The 19761-nt window shown below is 39.6% G+C and overlaps 1 protein-coding gene across 5 annotated transcripts in view; it reads left to right on the forward strand.

Annotated features, from left to right (window-relative positions):
• The first annotated feature begins 422 nt into the window (after window positions 1-422).
• The window catches only part of PPM1B (protein phosphatase, Mg2+/Mn2+ dependent 1B), a 93392-nt gene continuing 74053 nt past the window's right edge, over window positions 423-19761 (forward strand). For all 5 annotated transcript variants that reach the window (XM_043603285.1, XM_043603286.1, XM_043603284.1 and 2 more), the window contains exon 1: window positions 423-529. The gene's annotated coding sequence lies outside the window, so the exon portion shown is untranslated. The remainder of the gene's footprint in view (window positions 530-19761) is intronic.

Genomic DNA, 19761 nt, shown 5'->3' on the forward strand with positions numbered 1-19761 from the left:
GGACGCCCAGCCAACCGAGTGCAGCCAGAGGCCGCGCCGTCCCAATGGGTGGGATCTGGGGGCGGGGCTGCCCGAGGGGCGGGGAGGAGAGGGTGCGGGGAGGGGGTTGCAGAAGGAGCCGAGCGGCTGCTGCTCAATGGCGGAAAAGCCGCCGGTGTTCTGACCGCCTGGTCCCCCTAGCAGTTGCGGGGGAGTTTCCTGCCGGCGCGGCTGGACTCTCTGCTTCTCAGGGTTCGGTGGCTGGAAGATGCTCCAGAGAGACGAGGCTGCGGCGGAGGAGGTGGCGGCGGCCGAATCGGCAACGGCGCTAGGGTGGAGAGAAGGCGGCAGCGGCGGCGGCGGCGGCGTGCGGGGCCCGACGGTGTAAACAGCCCCGGAGGCGGCGGAGGCGGTGGCCGAGACCCCGACGGGGAAGCGGCGGCTGAGGCAGGGTCGCGCCTCAGTCGGAAGCCTGGGTTGAGTGCAGCAGGGGTTCTCTGCGGCGGGCGAGAACGGACGCCCTAGACCTCGCTTCCCTCCCTCGCCCCAGGTAAGGCCGCTCCGCGCCCCGCCGCAGGGGAAACGGCTCGCGGGCACCGCCGAGGCCCCGGACCGTTTTCGGGGTACCGCCGGGCTGCGGTCGTGGGCCCTACCTGTCTAATCCTCGCCTTTTTTTTTTTTTTCTTTCTGCCGTGGAGTCTGGGGGAGCAGAACGCGGAGCCTGGCTCCTGGGTAGGCCCCTTCCCCAGCCGCCGCCTCCGCTCTCGGCCGAGGCTGGGAGAGGCTCGGGGCAGGGAATTTTACTTTGCTCCAACGCCTGGAAGTGAACTGCTTTCCCCCTGTTTTCTGCTTCAGACAGCGAGCGTCTCTTTCACACCAAAGCACTGGGGCTAGGGCTACTCCAGGCTTTAACTCATCCCTTCCTGGATCATGCCTATTTGAAAACCCTTTTACATTTGTTTCCTCATCAGCTTTTGCCCCACTCTGCTCTCCACTTCCTTGTTAAATCTTTCTCGTTCTTCTTTCTCTGCCTCTCACCACCTCCTTCTTAGTAGCTCTAAATCGCTTCTTTCTCTTCTTGGTGACTCTGGGCCCTTCTTCCCTGCCTTCCCCAGCAGTCCTTTTCGGATGTCATTCTTTTCCGCAAAAAAGTTTTTAAATGAAACTTCTGCCATCAGTACCCCAAATCTTCCAGAGGCCCATTAAGAGTAGACTAACTGGCTTTATATGGAAGATCAGTTTTTTTTTAATAATTTAATTGGGTCTAATGTCCTTTCAAAAGTAGGTTGTATTCATAAACGTTAAATGTGAGAATAACACCAAGGTAATTTAAAAAAGAGGGGCTCAGTGAATGTTGGAAATAAGTTATTTCGTTTTTTAAGTTGCCTGACCTTTATTGTCCGATTTAGCAGATCTAGAACATTTGCCCATCTTACTTGGCAAAACTGCTTCTTAAGCATTTGATAGTCGGCCCAGATTCATAAGTATTCAAGTCGGCTTAAAAACAACGTGGAAACTTTAAAAAGAAGACATTAGATGAACAACTAGGAAGCTGTTTTCATGAAGTCACAGTTAAAGACCTTTTAAAATAGGCTCCACATGTTTAATGTATCAAAATAAAGTTGGCAGGAGACTTGTAAAAGGATTATTTAGGAATTTGAGTAGTCTTAGTGATATGTAGCTATTTTGGGAAAAACATTCTTTTTGTTAACAAACCTTTACAACTGTGATGTGAGAATTACTGAGGTTTATTGTGGGATTAACACAGGAACTCATTTTATTTGAGCTACTGCACGGACGTAGAAGTGGTAAATTGTAGAGGGCAGATACTGTAAGTCCCTGTGTTCTGGGAGATTGAGCAACATACCATCAACACTGAATGTTAATGGACATTATTTCATTTACTTTCTCTGTTGTGCAATAGCAGAGTTCCTATCATTGGCCTGCTTTTAAACAGCATTTCTAAATAGAGACAAGTTATTCTAATTATTATAATAATCTTTTCCAAGTGTACAGGCTTTAAAAAAATACGGTTGAAGTTACACTATTAAGGTGATAACTTTTTTAAAGAAATATTTTTGTAGGCCTCCTGAATGGGCAATGTGTTGTTTCAATTGCACTTCTAAAATTTAGTATTTAGAACAGGTTGGGTTTTTGTTTTTGTTTTGTTTTTTTTTGTCAACAGATCCCCCCCCCCCCCCCCCCCAGGGATAACCCTGATTTTTACTGTGCTTCTTTGCTTCTGTCAGTGTCTTCTTTAAATGGTGGTTGTGTTTTCCCCTCTTCATTTATTTTTGCTCTCATAAAGTTTTATCACAGTTTCTGCAGTGGCTCTCCATGTTGCATTGTCAGCATGGAGTTGTGTTTTTATGTGATCTTTTGTACCCCTTGGTTAAGATTTCCTCAGTTTTTGTATATAATCTGTGGAATTTGTACATGTTGCATTAATCTCTTAGAAATGACCAGCAGAGCTCTCAACACCTGTTTTCTCATACCAGGTGTCTGATTTCTGCGAAGACTCCAGGAATAGGTGAAAGCTTTTAAAGTTTGTCTGATAGTCACGGCAATAAATATTATTTTATGTTAGTCGTTAACATATTGTAATTACCAAATCTCTACAAATTACATCATCTGAAGGAATGGTATGTCTACCTAGCTGTGCTTCTAAGAAAAACTAATTCACAAGTTGACAAGGGTCAGAAAAAGTAGTTCATGTTGAGAGTTTGTTTTCCTATAATGTACATTTTTTCCCTATAATGTACATTTTTTACGAAGTCTTTTGAATTAAAATTTGATGCTGATAGACTGTCTCGTGATACTCGTTGAAGAGTAGAATTTGCCATAGTGTCGCTTAGGGATTGTGGTGATTCATTAAAAATTGAGCCAATGGTGGAACAATTGTAAACATGCCCTTGTAAATGGGTTGGTAAACATTTCTTTTAGCGCACATGACACTGAGAGTGAATTTTCCCCCCACTCTCATTGGTGTTAGTTACACGCATTATCTACATTGTATGAATATTTGTATATTACATGTAACTGTTTTAAAGAATTTTGTGATACTATCTACAATAGAGAGTAAAGAAGTATAATTCTAACTCTATAGTGGTCTTTCATAAGAAATTAGTAAAGTTGAGTAAAATTAACTTATTAAAATATAACATGGTATTTTACTTTTTCTGTGAAATATGCCTTTCACAGTTCACTGATTTTAAACAAAAATGAGTTGGGAAACAACTGACAGTGTCAGAGTTAGAATAAACTTATTTTAAATTCCAGAATTCAAATAGCAAAATTTATTCAAGTGATACTTAGCATAACATATAAAATTATGGTTAACAGGAAGAGAATGTTGGAGAATATGGTTATTTCTGGATATCCATTCCCCCCTCCCCCACATTGTACTTGATTCTTTTTATTTTTTTTTTTCTTAATGAACTAATTTCAGAATGTGGGTCAAAATGAAATAATATATTAGCAGCTTTAAAGTTTTACTGTAGAATATATTTTATATATCATATCAGTAGAGTTGTGGATTAAAAGGACGGATTAATTGGGGATATGAGATAAAATTCTCAGAAACTAGGTAAACCCTGGAAATGTAACCCGACTACTTTCCATCTCACTATCCTGTACTCAGACCAAACAGGGAAGGGAAATAGGGTGGATTTGGAGAATACTGGTTTTTGTAGTTTTTGTATAAACTGTCATACTGATCTAACAAGTATAGATGAAGAAAAGGTACTTCATAATCTTTGTTTATTTGTGTTTGTTGATACTTGTTTATACCAAAATATTGATTTAAAAGAAAATGACTTTTGATCTTTTAGACTAAGTATGCTAATATCTCTGATTGGCCATTTTGGAATCTTTTTTCAAAATAAACATTTCTTTTTTTCTTAACTTTTTTAAAGTTTTGTTTTTTTAAGTAATCTCTACGCCTAGTGTGGGGCTCAAACTCAAGATCCTGAGGTCAAGAGTCAAATGCTCCAGGGGCACCTGAGTGGCTCCGTACGTTAAGCATCGTACTTTTGATTTCTGCTCAGGTCATGATTTCCCTATTCGTGTGTTTGAGCCCCATCTCTGGCTCTGTGCTGACAGCTGGCTTGCTTGGGTTTCTCTCTCTCTCTCCCTGTCTCTCTCCCTGTCTCTCCCTCCCTGTCTCTCCCTCCCTGTCTCTCCCTTTCTCTCTCCCTCTCCGTCCTTCCTTCCTTCTCTCTCTGCCCGTACCCTCTTCGCACATGTGTGTGCTCTCTCTCTGCCTCTCAAAATAAATAAATAAACTTAAAAAAAAAAAAAAAAAAAGTCGAATGCTCTAACTGAGCCAGCCAGGCGCCCCTCAAAAGAAACATCTCTGATGTGGTTTAGCCTCTTTGTGTAGATTTGACCTGAATTACACTTTTCAGTGTTTAAGCTATATCTTCTCCTTCCCCCCAAAGAAAATCACCTTTTAGACTAACTCGAGTGATTTGATCGGGTAGTTGAATCAATGTTATGATAAAAAGAAGTTTTTACTAAATTCTTGATGTAAAGAAGTTTTCCAGAAGTGTATTCTATATACTGTAATTTAATTTTCAGATTTTATAAAGATCATGAGGTTTCGTTTTTAGCATCATCTAACAACCTTAGAAACAAATAGCATAAGGTAGCTCATTCTTCTTCTTTTTAGTTTTCATTCAAACTTCAGGGTGTTTTATTTCTCCCTTGAAATTTAATGTTAAATAACAGAGACCTAAACATTTTGCTGTGAATTATGGTAGGTCATGACACAGAGGAGTTCTCAAGTAAATATTTTTCTTTTTTAACTGCAGCTAACTTGTGGCCACATCTACAATATCTTATTATTTCTTGGCATAACATACACCTTTTATAATGATACCCTTTTAATAATTAAGTTCAAGAACCCAGTAGTTTAACAATCAATAGTGGGATTTTAACTTGTTAATCTATTTAGACAAATTTAACATGGTTTGTTAACATTTAAAGCACAGTTTACAAATTGAAAGCTTTTTTTCATTTACTAAATTGTGGTTGTTTTTTTTTAAGTTATTCTTTTTAAGTGGGTGCCACGCCCAACATGGGGCTTGAACTCCTGACCCTGAGATCAAGGGTCACAATGCTGTACTGACTGAGCCAGCCAGGCACCCCTCGTTTACTAAATAGTTTAATATTAACTTACTAAAAATGGACTCAAAAGTGCTTTTTTCGGAGTATGTTGAAATATTAATATTACATTTATTGGCTTTAAGTTGATTTCTTTCTGAAATCTAAAGACCTTAAAGTTTGGAAACATAACCCTTACTGAAAAATTTGTTTTACATCCCTTTGAACAAAAGACTATTAAATACATGGTCTGATATTTAGAGGAGAGAGAGAGATGAACATTGGAAGACTTCTACTGAAGGTTAAGGAACTTGTCTTACTTTTAGAGATGGGACCAATTATTGGCAGTGGTACAGGCAGGTTAAACCTGTGTCTAGTGTGCTTTTCGTCTATATAGACCGTCCCCCACTTCAAATTACGGGTGGATGATAAGTGCATTTGTATGATAGATACATGAAAAACCTTTTCTTTCCTTCGTGGAAAACTTTTTCTGTTGTTAAGATGTGGTTATGTTATCAGGTATAATCAAATGTGTAATAGAAGAAAAAAACTAAATGAATAGGTTTTGTGTGATAGTGCAAACCTGAAAAGCAGGTTTAACAAAGGATATATAGAGTAATTTGTGAAATTCGAAAGGATTTCAAAGCACTTTAAAGCTTGAGAGTAATGTCACTGATTCTTAAGTCTAATTGCATTTAATTTTCTTGATGTAGGTATGTATAAGTACACTCTTAACATTGAAAAAGGGTAGTTAATAGATGTTCTTACAACTAGGAGAATCTAGGAGTGTCCATATTGCTCATGGGTATTTAACTTATCTTGGCAAAGAATTTTTCTTTACCCCCTCTTCTCATTAAAGCACTCAAGTCTGAGTTAATGAAGGGTGTTATCTATTAAATACAGGTGGCTCTTCTTAGTCCCTTACAAAGAGGAAATTGTGAACTCAAAGCAACTCTGAATGATAGAATGTATGGGAGATCAAGTTGAGATATGAGCAGCTTCCCATTACTTTAGGCTACCAACCCACTGAGAAGTAAAGAATTCCATGTAGTTTAATAGTTTTTAGTCTGTGGCCACCCCACCCCCAACCATTATTCTGGCATTCCCTGAGTGCCTTCTAATATGCAAAGCACCCTTCCTGGCTGACAAAATCCCTGCCCTCATAGATTTTACATTCTGATGGCACACACACTTCCTCAGTTTATGTTTCAACTGTACTCCCTTTGTGGATGGCCGAAATTACGAGTGGAAAATTTGGGATGTATGGTTTTCTATGCTACACTTTAGAAGCTCTGATGAGAACTTTACTTTTTTTTTTTTTTTTTTTTTAAAGTAAGCTCTACACCGAGTGTGGGGCTTAAACTCATGACCCAAGACCAAGAGTCTCATTCTCCATTGGCTGAGTTAGTCAGGTGCCCTTATAGAGCTTTACTATTATTAACAAAAGAAAGGGAAGAAAAAAAGGAGGGAAGAAGAGTTTTTCTATAACTAGACATAAACTGATACATGGAAAGAGGAAGTAGAAAGGGGGAGATATTGTACCAAAGATTTTAAAAGGTGAGCCAAAGGTCGAAGAGAGATCCCACCAGAAGCTGGGGCCTTCAGGTGTTTACTTTTACTGGCCAGCCTTGGATAGATAGATAAGTTCCTAGACAGGAAAATGGGAGAAGGTAGGATAATAGGAACAGGGTGAGTAGGACTTGTTAACAAGGTTGGTTTCAGTAACTTGCTATGTACCTATAAAACATACGTTGTCATTTGTGTTTAGAAAAGACCCTGTTGCTCTTTCTTGTGTTCTTTTGTGAGTATATTTGAAAGGTGAGTGATTGGCCTTTATAGTGTCTGGAAATATTGTCACTGATGCATTTTTTTTTTTTTAAGTCTATTCATTTTTAGAGGGAGAGGGAGAATGGGGGAGGGGCAAAGAGAGAGAATCCCAAGCAGGCTCCACGCTGTCAGTGCAGAGCCAGACGTGGGGCTCAAACTGAGGTTATGACTTCAGTAGTTGGACTGACTGAGCCCCCCCCCCCCCCCCCAGGCGCTCCTGTCACTGATTTGTGACTGCTACTTCTGTTTTCTGGTTATTTGACAGTTCTTTTGAAGATAACTGATGGAGCCAATCTGTCTCTTAGTTGATTGCACTAAAATTGGTCTGTATATTTGTTACTGCTTCCCTTAATTCTAGACCTGTGCTGTATAACTTGAAGTTGTGCCTTTGTTTTTCCTGCATTGTAAATTTCTGCATGAGGATTTCTTACTGCACTTAGATATGAATCAGGTGCTTATTTTTCTACTTTCTGTTATGTACCTTTCCTAGTGATGATCCAGTTTGGTAAAGATGTCTCTTCCTGAGTTTACACAACCATTGCACACTTAGGATAAGCACGAGAGATCTTTGATCTTTGTTTTTATTTTAATACATAATGGTCTTTGGCTTTCATTTGTGAGGCATTGAGCCAGACTCTCATGTGATCTTGCTTGCTGCAGTGAGTTGAGATTTTTTTAAATTTTATTTTAAAGCGAATCGACTTGTGTTTATTTCAGGGCCTGAATATAAAAATGAGCACTGGTTCCATTCAAGACCTAAGAGACTTCATTTATAGCACCCAAATTAAGCCCTCAAATTACTAGTTTCACTGTTAATGTATTTTGGTAACTATATCACTTTTATCAAAATGCTGATGTGCAGAAGAATTTGAACTCTTTGAATGTATTAAATTCAGTGCTGTCAGAGCAGGTTCACTGAGCTGTTCAACATTTGGAAATATGTGCCCATAGTTTAGATTAAAAAACAAGACAAAGCCTTACTTGATGTCTAAATTATCTCTTGTAACTGGTTTCATTGATATGGTACAGAATTTTATTAACACTTTGATGGTTGTAGGTCCAAAGCGTGAGGAAGTGGAGTTTAATTTCTTTCTCGTCATCTGTTCTGGAGTCTTTTGAAGTAAAATGTGGAAGTGAAATGATAACTTTTGGCTTAATACATAGAATAGTTTGCGGTTATACTCTCCATTTCTTTGTTTTCGTTTTGTGCAATCTAACTAGTTTGTAAGGGACTTAGGGGTTTGGAAGGATTAGTGATGATTTAGATTGCATTATTGCTCTTATCCTGGATCTTGAGTCTTTTTCTCAGTTATATGTTTGTGTTTTAGGTTCAGGTTATTTTCTCTTCTCTTGTGCTTTTGTTTTGTGTTGCTTTTTTTCTGCCTCTGTCTGTGCTTGATTTTTATTTAAGTACAGGGTGGCCACCAGGTCTGGAAACACAGATGCGTACACAATAAATGGCTAATTGATGTTACAGTACAGAATGTTAAAATAATATCTCTGTTTTCAGACTTTATGATCACCCTACAGACTGGAATTCTTATAGGCGGGTCTTTTGTTTTTGTTCAGGCATATATTGCCTGGGCAAATTATGGAGTCAAGCATAAGGTATATTTTGAATAGAAAGGAGAAGAGATGCATAGTTAATTTTAGAGAGCTAGCTGGAATAACATTGATACTGTGTTTTCACAAGGACTGAAACCAATCCAGCAAAAGATAAGTGTGATATTTAATGGATTGTCATATGATATTATGGCTATTACAGTTTGGGAGATGCTGTATAGCAGTGGCTTCAGGAGTATATCAGTTGAAAAATGCTCAGAGGAGTTGGCCAAATGGTGATGACGTTAGGAGACCGTGTTTTTTTTGTTCCTTTCATTTTGTTTTTTTAGGCCTTAACTCTATTATTTCAGAGTAATGCCTTGATAAATCCTTCTTAGTCACATGTGAATGAAAACTGTTCTATACCCACAGATCTAGGTGAGAATTACTTGTCCACAAATGTGCATGAGACATCTCAACACATTTAGATACATATTTCTGAATTTTTGCTACTTTATGCATTTAGTTAATGCTGCAGAATGCTTAGCACAGTTTACTTGTGTATGTTTGTAAGTGTTTATTAGATGTAAGAAGGCTTTATACTTGGAGCAGATTATGCTTCTGGAAAAAGCTCCAAAAGGAGGATGATTGGGAGCATGGACACTGAAGTCGGACTACTTGGATTTGTATTCCTGTCCCACCACTCTGTAGATGGATAACTTAAAGCAAATTACTTAATGTTTCTAAACCTCAGTTTTCTCATTTGTAAAATGAATGATAATATATATATATATTTAATTTTTAAAATCTTGTATTATTTTTTAAGATTTTAAGTAATCTCTACACCCAATGTGGAGCTTGAACAAACAACCCTGAGATCAAGACTCACACGCTGAGCCAGCCAGGTGCCCCAGAATGGTAACATATCTTATAAAATTGTTAGCTGAGACAGTCCATGTAAAGCTATTCCTATAGAGCCCGGCACACGTAATCACTGCCATTGGAGTGCCTTCTGTTATTGTTGTCGTTACTATGACTACTACTGTTACTATAATGTACATGATAGGTTGAAAGAGTACCTAACCTAGGCAGAAGACACGGTTTGAGGTTCCCATAGAAACTTTTTTTCTTAATGTTTGTTTATTTTTGAGAGAGAGAGGGAGAGTGTGGGCAAGGGGCAGAGAGACAGAGAGACAGAGGGTCAGAAATGGGTTCCTGCTGACAGCAGAGAGCTGGATGCGGGGCTCTAACTCATGAACTATGAGATCATGACCTGAGCCGAAATGGAATCAGATGCTTAACCCACTGCACCCAGGTGCCCCACCCATAGAAACTATCAATGGTTCTGTGACTTCTCGAGTTACTTAGTCTTTCTAGGATTTAGTAGTTTTAATCTGCAGTATAATATTTTTACCTGAGTTAAGGCAGAGGGCTGGACCATATGATATCTTGAGGTCCTTTTGATTCTAAAGTCCAGAGTTCTATTGTAAGATTCTCATTTTCTGTTAGAGTTTGTTAGCTACGTAAGGGCAACAACTGTGTTAGTTTTGTATGCTGCTCTGTCCATGTATCTATATTGTGTCTGTAAATACTTGCCGAGTAAAGTTTTTCATAGAAATAGTATCTTGTAATGAGAGTAGACTAGGAAGTAGGAAGAGAGGAGAGAGATTAGCATTCCTTCTCAAGGACTGAATGCTTAACTTGTTAAAGGTATGAACACAAATCTCTTGCTGTTCAATTTTTATTTACTAAATAAATACTGTCTGCTAGCATTAGGCACTTTGGAGAACAAAGATAATTTGAATCTGCTGTTTGGGGGAGTGAGGAAAGGAGTAAAACGTATGTGATTAATTATACAAGCTAATAAGTAAAAATGCTATAAAGGAATCAGAGGTATATGTTATATATTTAGAACCTTTTTAGAATGTATGAAAATCAAATGGCAGTATAGAGTATCTTGTAATTGTTCTGCTTTTAGAAAGCAGGTGCTTGAAAAAACATCAAGGTCATGAACTTTAGAAGAGTTTCTTTTGGGTCAAATTTGATACATAACCTTGAGAACTCTGGGGGAGACTTAAAACTAGTATTTGTAGAGGAGATTGATGAATGCAATTTAATAAACTAACAATCACAATGCATTTTTGCCTTTCTACTATGAAAAATTTTTTTGTAGAAGCATAGTTACATCTTAAAAAAAAATTTTTTTTAACGTTTATTTATTTTTGAGACAGAGAGAGAGAGCATGAATGGAGGAGGGTCAGAGAAAGAGGGAGACACAGAATCCGAAACAGGCGCCAGGCTCTGAGCTGTCAGCACAGAGCCCGATGCGGGGCTCGAACTCACGGACCGCGAGATCATGACCTGGGCTGAAGTCGGATGCTTAACCGACGGAGCCACCCAGGCGCCCCTGAAGCATAGTTACACCTAATGCCGTATTAGTTTATGAACATTTTTAATCCTACAGAACATTGTCATGGTACATTGAGTACCTCTATACCCACTACTTAAATTCAACAGTATTTATATTTTTACCATGTTTGCTTTATATAATCTTTGCTGAACATTTCAAAATAAATTGTAGATACCATGTTACTTCACCCAATACTTAAGTATGAATCTACTCCCCAAATGTCGTTTTCTTCCTACCTACGATATTGTCATCATGATATATAACACGGTTGTCTAATCTCCAGAAGTCATCTAATCCCCGTCCTTATGCAGATGTCCCCAGCTGGGTCGGAAATGACTTACATAGCTTTTCCCTTCCATACCAAGATCCAGTGAAACATCATGCATTATTGTGCTGCATTTGCTGTTGTGTCTCAATTCTCTTTTAAATTTAAGCACCTACTTAAAAAGTGACCGTCTTTTTTTTTTTTTTTTTTAAAGTGACTGTCTTTTTGAAGAGACTGATTATCTTGTAAAATGTCCTGTATTCAGAATTTGTCTGATTATTTCTTTGAGGTCTTGTTTAAAACTTACTCCTTTGTCTTCTGTAAACTCTTAAATTAGAGCTAAAGACTGAGTTAAATTCAGGTTAAACATTTTGGCCAGGATGCTTCATAGGTGATGCGGCTTCATCCTTCACATCAGAAGGCACAAAGTGCCTGATTGTCACACTGAGTGGTGCTGACTTTGATCACAGGTGAAGTTGGTGATTACTAGATAGCCCCATGGACAAGTAACATTTTCCCTTTTGTGATTATCCGGTATATCTTGGCATATTTTGTTACCATGTAAATCCATTTCTTCTTTAGAATTTTACTTAATGGATTTACTGGTTTCTCTTTTTTTTTTTCTTTTTTTTTTTTTTTTTTTTTTAAATTTTTTTTTTTCAACATTTATTTATTTTTGGGACAGAGAGAGACAGAGCATGAACGGGGGAGGGGCAGAGAGAGAGGGAGACACAGAATCAGAAACAGGCTCCAGGCTCTGAGCCATCAGCCCAGAGCCTGACGCGGGGCTCGAACTCCCGGACCGCGAGATCGTGACCTGGCTGAAGTCGGACGCTCAACCGACTGCGCCACCCAGGCGCCCCTTTTTTTTTTTCTTTTAAGATTTTAAGTAATCTCTCCACCCATTGTGGGGCTTGAACCCACAGCCCCAAGAGTTGCACGCTCTACTGACTAAGCCAGGTGCCCCATGATTTTTTTTTTTTTATAGATGGATCTAGGGGTGCCTGGGTGGCTCAGTTGGTTAAGCATCCTACTTGAGTTCAGGTCATGGTCTCATTGTCTGTGGGTTCCGGCCCAGAGTCAGGCTCTTGTGCTGACTGCTCAGAGCCTGGAGCCTGCTTCGGATTCCCTGTCTCTCTCTCTCTCTCTCTCTCTCTCTCTCTCTCTCTCTCTTTCTTTCTCTCTTTCTCTCTCTGCCTGCCCCTCCCCCACTTGCACTCTGACTCTCTCTTTCTCTCTGTCTCAAATAAATAAACATTAATGGGGCACCTGGGTGGCTCAGTTGGTTAAGTGTCCAACTTCGGCTCAGGTCATGATCTCATAGTTTGTGAGTTTGAGCCTCACGTCAGGCTCTGCGCCGACAGCTCAGAGCCTGGAGCATACTTTGGATTCTGTCTCCCTCTGTCTGCTCCTGTCCCACTCGCACTGTGTCTTTCCCTCTCTCTCTCAAAAATAAATAAACATTTTAAAAAACAAAACAAAAAGATGTATCTAGACAGGAGTCACCCAGCTGTGGCTCGTTGGCCAAATTTTCTCTCCTGCCTGTTTTTGTAAATAAAGTTTTATTGGAACACAGCATGCTCATTTTTTACATATTGTCTACAGCTGCTTTCCCACAGCTGTGGCAGGTTGAATAGTTGTGACAGAAACCATATGGCTCTGCAGAGCCCCAAATATTTATTTTATGGTTCTTCAAAGAAAAGTTTTGCTCATCCCTGATTTAGTATGTATATATTGTCCCCTTTTCTCATCGTATTGGTAGTAGTGGTATAAAAGTGGTGTTTATGTATTTGGTGTTCATATAATTGTTTGTAGCTTTTGTTGCATCCTGATGTTGTTCAAGGTATAACTGCTTTTAACATGGGGAGACTTGTGAAATTTCTGCTTGTGTCTCCAAATCCATAAAGTATGGTGTTGTACATGGCCTGTACAATCATATGTTAAACACACAGAAATCTATCAGGTATAAAAAGAGTTATAAAGAATAATGAACGCCAAAGTAACCGCTACTCAGCTTCGTTTAGGATATAGGACATTCCACCATACTTGAAGCCCTTCTGTTACCTTCACAGGTTCCATCCTTTCTTTCCCACTGTCCTGAATTTTGTGCCTGCCTACCCTCACATATGTGATCTCCATGTGCGTATCTATGTCTAAATAGCATCTACTGTTGTTTTAAGAGATTTTGGAGTTTTTGTGCCTGATTGTATAGGGAATGCTTTTTTATACAATTTGCTTTTTTCACTCAGCATGTTTGCAGGGTTTTTCCTTGTTGCTCTCTTCCTCTCTTTTTAATAGTATTGCATATGTATTATATAGTATTCTATTGGACAGTTATAACACATTTGTGTAATCTCTTTGGATGGACATTTGGATTATTTTTGTAAGTGTAAACAATGATGCTAAAATGCAGTTTACATGTCTTTTGGTACATATGTGTGAGGGTTTCTCTAGAGCCTATACTTAGGGGTGTAATTGCTGAATTGTAGGCTTTTCTCATTGTACAACCTACTTAGGTATTTCCACAATTAACTCCAAAGTGGCTGTAGCAACTTAAGCTCCCACCAGTGGGATACAGAAGTTTCTGTTGCCCTATATCAATGGTGCAGGTGGTGCCTTGTGTAAATACAATATTGGCCATACATGGAACTTAACATTTTCTAGTAACCACTTTAACAAAAAGGAGCAGGTGAAGGTAATTATATTTTATCTAGTATATTAAAAATACCATTTCAGTAAGTAAACAGTACAAATTAATGAGATATTTTTGCATTCTCTTTTATTAAATCTTTGAAATATGGTATGTATTTTGTACTTAATAGCATATCTCAGTTTGGATTAGCCACATGTGGCTACTAGCTGCTGTATCACAGCAGAGTTCTATGTCCTTGTCTGCACTTGGTATTGAGAATTTTTTTTCCTTCAATCTAATGAGAGAAACTCTGTTTCGTGACTTTAATTTTATGTTTTCCTCTTACTAGTGTGGGTGAACATTCTCATATGTATAGTGGCCGTTTGAATTTCTCCATGTATTTGCTGTTATCATTTGCCCTTTTTTTTTTTTAAGATTTTATTTTTTTGAAGTTTGTTCATTTTGAGAGAGAAAGAGTGCAAGTGGGAAGGGACAAAGAAAGAGGACAGAAGAGAATCCCAAGCAAGTGCTGTGCCATCAGTGCAGAGCCTGGCACGGGACATGACCTGAGCAGAAACCAGGAGTCCGACACTTAACCGACCGAGCCGCCCCGGAACCCAAGATTTTATTTTTAAATAATTTCTACGCAGTGTGGGGCTGGAACTTAAAACCCTGAGATCAAGAGTCTGACACTCTGCCAACTGAGCCAGCTAGGCACTCCCATGTTTTTATTGTTTTTTTTTAATGACAAAATCTTGTAGGCATAAATACAGACTTCCTTTTAAATTAGAATGCTGCTGTTTTTCTTAATTGTATTTAAGAGTTTTTAGGGATTAATTAGATGGCGGGTCTGTAAAATGACACAGACATTTTAGTGGTGCCTGACTGGCTCAGGCAGTGGCGTGGCTCTTGATCTTAGGGTGGTGGGTTCAAGCCCCATGTTGGGTGTAGAGATTGCTTAAAACTAAAATCTCTAAAATCCCCCAAATCCTATTTTAACCTCAAGGCAGTTTTAAAATAATTCCCAAAATGCTTGGATTGAAGTAGATGCTTGGAAGGGTAGTACTTGAATGGTAATATGGGGGTGGGGGATAGGTTGATTGCTTTATACTTAAGGTAAACAATACTTTGTGTATGTTTTTTAAAAATTTTTGTGTATTTTTAAAAATTTTATAGAGAGTGCACATGTGGGGTGGGGAGAGGGGCTGAGGGAGAGAGAAAGAGAATCCCAAGCAGGCTCCACGCTCAGCACAGAGCCTGATGCGGGGCTCAATCCCACCACCCTGAGATCGTGACCTCAGCCGAAATTAAGAGTTAGAGGCTCAACCAACAGAGCCACCCAGCATCCCTGTGTATATTTCTTTTCCTCTATACATTCCTCCCTTTGCTCAGTTTGCTCCTTTCCTTAACTCTGAGCTCAGAGACCTGTGGGAAGAGCTAAGCTGAATGGATTCTGGTCTAGAGCCAAAGATGTTCTCAAAAAGGGCTTATAGGGCTAGACTGATGTGGGAGTTGGGGATGCTTAATGTGGAGCATCTGGAAACAAACCAAGTGATAAATTCATTAGTGTACCTTCTGTCTGCAGTAAGTGGGTGTGATTGACTGGGTGCTTTAAATGTGAAACACCGAAAGTAGAATTGCTGGAAATCACCATTGAAATGGCTCTGTTGTCGGAGAGTTTACACAGGCATTGGGGACAGTGACAGAAATATAGCTCATTTCTAAAATGGACAGATTCCTCAGGAAGAAGTGCATGAGTGTGTGGAGGTTCTGGTGCATTGTGGTGGCAGTGATAATGAGATTTCCTAACAGGCTGGCCAAGTACACAGTAACATGCTAAGTAGGAACTTAAGCTCCCATGTGTGAGCAAAGCCCTTGAGGAGAAATTTAGTCATCGTGGTGGAATTCCTGGAAATGTTGGTTGATTTGGAAAGTAAAAGCAATAAAAGATAGGAATCATAAACATAATTAATAAAATTACTTTAAACATGGGGCACCTGGGTGGCTTAGTCGGTTAAGCGTCTGACTTTGGCTCAGGTCATGATCTCGCGGTCTGTGGGTTCGAGCCCCACGTCGGGCTCTGTGCTGACAGCTCGGAGCCTGGAGCCTGCTTCGGATTCTGTGTCTCCCTCTCTCTCTGACCCTCCCCTGTTCATGCTTTCTCTCTCTGTATCAAAAATAAATAAATGTTAAAAAAAATTTTTTTTAAATTACTTTAAACATTTAAAAAATTGCTGGAAATAAGAGCTGCTTGCACTTAATGTATGTTACAGTAGATGACAAGTTAATCAGAGTTCTAGATTTTTGGGTCTCTGCCAACTTAATATTTTTGTGAACTTTGGAATGGTTGACTAGGATATCTGTCTTGAAGAAGGATTTTTTAACTTCACATGTATTTTACTTAGTACGTGCTAAGTGTCAGAGACACAGGTTAGGGCAGAAAGGATAAGGAAGGCAAAAATGTCAAAAGAAATATGGATGACTATATGGGGGTGGTGAGAGACTGGGATGAAGCGTTGCTGATGGTGACAAAGAGGAGGTGTTATTTCTTAGGCACCTGGAATGATTTGGTTAGTTCACTGAAAGAAGATAGGACTACTTCGGTGGGAATGAGAATGATGTTCCTGGCCCATGTAAGGCCTAGGCAGGGCAGGTTATAGAGGGAGGTTCCAGACTGGATATTTTGTACTCAGTGTCACTTGGGGAGTGGAAGGCCATTCAATCTTTTTGGGATAGCTAAAGTATGTTTTAGGGAAATGAGGCTGGTGGTAATCTGTAGGGTCGATTGAAGGAAGGGGAGAGTGAAGTGAGGGGGACCAACTAGGAGGCGGTTAGATAATCCAGACAATAGGCGATGATGTTCAGGATTAGGGTGGAGGATAAGAGAGACACTTAAAGGGAGAGATTTGATGGAACATAATGATTTGGTGTATCTCTGAGTGAATTCATATAAAAGATTTATGATTTCTAGCCTGAGTTACTAGAAGAAGGAGTTTGAATAGGGAGATTAATAGGTAGTGAATACAAATAGAATGGCATATGAAGGTGGTTTGGTGCACAGGTGAAGATTTTGGTTATGTTCTGTTTGAAGAGATATGTAGCCAAGCTTAATGAATAAAGCAGCCAAGCTTAATGAATAAAAATCTGAGAAGTCAATATAGAAGTGATAGCTGAGAGGCACCTGGCTGGCTTAGTTGGTAGAGCATGTGACTCTTGATCTTAGGGTTGTATGTTCGAGCCCCATGTTGGGTGTAGATACTACTTAAAAAAATAAAATATGAAGGGCATCTGGGTGGCTCAGTTGGTTGAGTACCTGACTCTTGATGCGGTCATGATCCCTGGGTCGTGGGATGGAACCTTGAGTCCAGCTCTTCATTGAGCTGGAGCCTACTTGGGGTTCTCTCTCTCCCTCTGCCCTGCTCACGACCACTCTCTCTCTCTAAAAATTAAAAAATATGTATATATTAAAAAGTGGTAGCTGAAGCAATGAGATTGGATCAAAGGGGAGATACTATATTTTGGGTTGAAGGCTAATTACTATTTGGGGGACCCACTTCCCTGTTGAAAGTTGGAGGCTGGAGGAAAAAGCAGGGGCATGAATGATTGTGAACGTTGTTTTAAAAGTCTGCAGAAGTGGAAAGAATTTCAGGAAAGGGGAGGTGTTATCAATAGTGTGAAGTGCAACAAAATACCTTATCTTGAGAAGCCTACTTTTTAGGACCAGACTGATGAATTAGCTAATTCTATCAAGAAATAGCTAATTCTACCAAAAAGACCTCAGTGTGTGAGTTGTTTTGCCAGGAGTAGTGGTGCTTTTTTAATGATACAGTTACATATTATATCATGAGAAACATTCTGAATATGAAATATTCTATATATGTTGGTCATACTATGACCATGCTTCAGGGTGAAGTAAATTCACTTTTGTGGGTGTTAGGACCATAACGATGCAGTAGAGTCATGTTCTGTCACTACTCATAATCATAGCACTAAAGATAATGAAACCTACAAATAAAATTCACTCTGAAAGCCTCCTGAAACTTTTGCTGTCTGATTTTGTTCTTAATTTGATTTTTGTAATCTGGAGCCATTTATTTGGGAGTGAAGAGAGGACAGAGGACAACTAGAAGTAAATCATGTAGCCCTGAAGTTATTTTATTGTCATTGCCCATTGAAAAACTATTGGGGGGGCGCCTGGGTGGCGCAGTCGGTTAAGCGTCTGACTTCAGCCAGGTCACGATCTCGCGGTCCGTGAGTTCCAGCCCCGCGTCAGGCTCTGGGCTGATGGCTCGGAGCCTGGAGCCTGCAGCCTGCTTCCGATTCTGTGTCTCCCTCTCTCTCTGCCCCTCCCCCGTTCATGCTCTGTCTCTATCTGTCTCAAAATAAATAAAACGTTAAAAAAAAAATTAAAAAAAAAAAAAGAAAAACTATTGGGATTAGGGGGCACCTGGGTGGCTTAGTCGGTTTAAGCATCTGACTTCAGCTCAGGTCATGACCTCACGGTTTGTGGGTTCGAGCCCCACATTGGGCTCTGTGCTGACAGCTTGGAGCCTGGAGCCTGCTTCAGATTGTGTCTCCCTCTCTCTCTCTGTTCTTCCCCTACCTGTGCTCTGTCCCTCTGTCTCAAAAATAAATAAACAGTAAGAAAAATTTTTTTAAAGAAAAACTATTGGGATTAGGAAAAGCAATTATTTTAGTTCTGGGCTGCTTTGCAGATGTTAAAAAGGTGTGAATTCTTGTCAGTGTGTTTTAAGTCAATCTTGTAGTAAAACAAGCACAAAATCATGACAAAGTTCAAACTACATTTGTTTCATCATCCATGTAGTCAAAGATAGGACATGAACTCCCTCTGATTTCAACAACATTAGCTAAAAAATTTACTATTAGGGTCAAGGGAAAATAATTCTTTTGTCTTAAAATATTAAGCTTTTTTTTTTTTTTAATGTTTATTAATTTACTTGGAGGGGGGAGGGGCAGAGAGAGAGGGAGGGACAGAATCCCAAGCAGGCTCTGCGCTGTCAGAAGCCTGATGCGGGGCTCAAACCCAAGAACCTTGAGATCATGACCTGAGCAGAGATCAAGAGTGGGACGCTTAACTTACTTAGCTACCCAGGTACCCCCAAATATTAAGCTTTTAATGGACACATGCAGGTAGCTGGCGATACCAGCTTTATATTGGCCTAAACTACTTTCTTTAGTCCTTGCCTCTCAGTCTTCTTCCAAATCTGTTAGGACCCAAAGTTTTTAAAAGCCATGGAAGTAGTGAGGAAGAACAAACTGATCATAAACACAATGTGGATGGATCTTGGAGACGTTATGCTAAGTGAAAGAAGCCAGACAGAAAAAGGCACATACTATATGTTACATGTACATGAAATTCTGGAAAGGCAAAACTATTCTATGGACCGCTCGTTAATGGCTAAGTCTGGAAGTGATGGGGAGATTGGTTTCAAAGGGGCGTGAAGGAACTTTCTGAAGTGATAGAAATGTTCTGTATCTTTTTGTGGTTGTAATTACCCAAGTATCTATATTTAACTCCTCAAACTGTGCACATAGAATAGGTGCATCTTATTACACGTAAAAACAGCCAGGAGTCTTTAGCAGCGGGAAGGAGTTGGATGGCAGAATGGAACTTTGTTGATTGGACTGTGATCTGACATTTTTATAGTGAATTGACCATTTTGACAGTAAAGCTGTCTAACATTGGTGGAAACTCCTTGATGTGTCTGACAGGGAGTGTATATGTAAGAGAACGTAATTGAGATTAACGCAGTGATTTTGCTACGTTTGAGATGCAAGTAAACATATATAATTAACTAAAACGTTTGGGTAATATCCAGTTAACTAAGTTTCTCCCCACCCCATCTGGTTTGCTGGTTTCAGAAGTCATTGAAAGGATTTCAGTAATGAAAAAGCCTTTAAAGGATGTTTAAATACAGTTGAGCCTGGTTGGAAAAACTTGAGAGTTCAAAATGTTATCCACAGGATAGTCATTCTCTAAAC

This window comes from Prionailurus bengalensis, chromosome A3 (assembly GCF_016509475.1).
Source record: "Prionailurus bengalensis isolate Pbe53 chromosome A3, Fcat_Pben_1.1_paternal_pri, whole genome shotgun sequence".
Classification (NCBI taxonomy): Eukaryota; Metazoa; Chordata; class Mammalia; order Carnivora; family Felidae; genus Prionailurus; species Prionailurus bengalensis.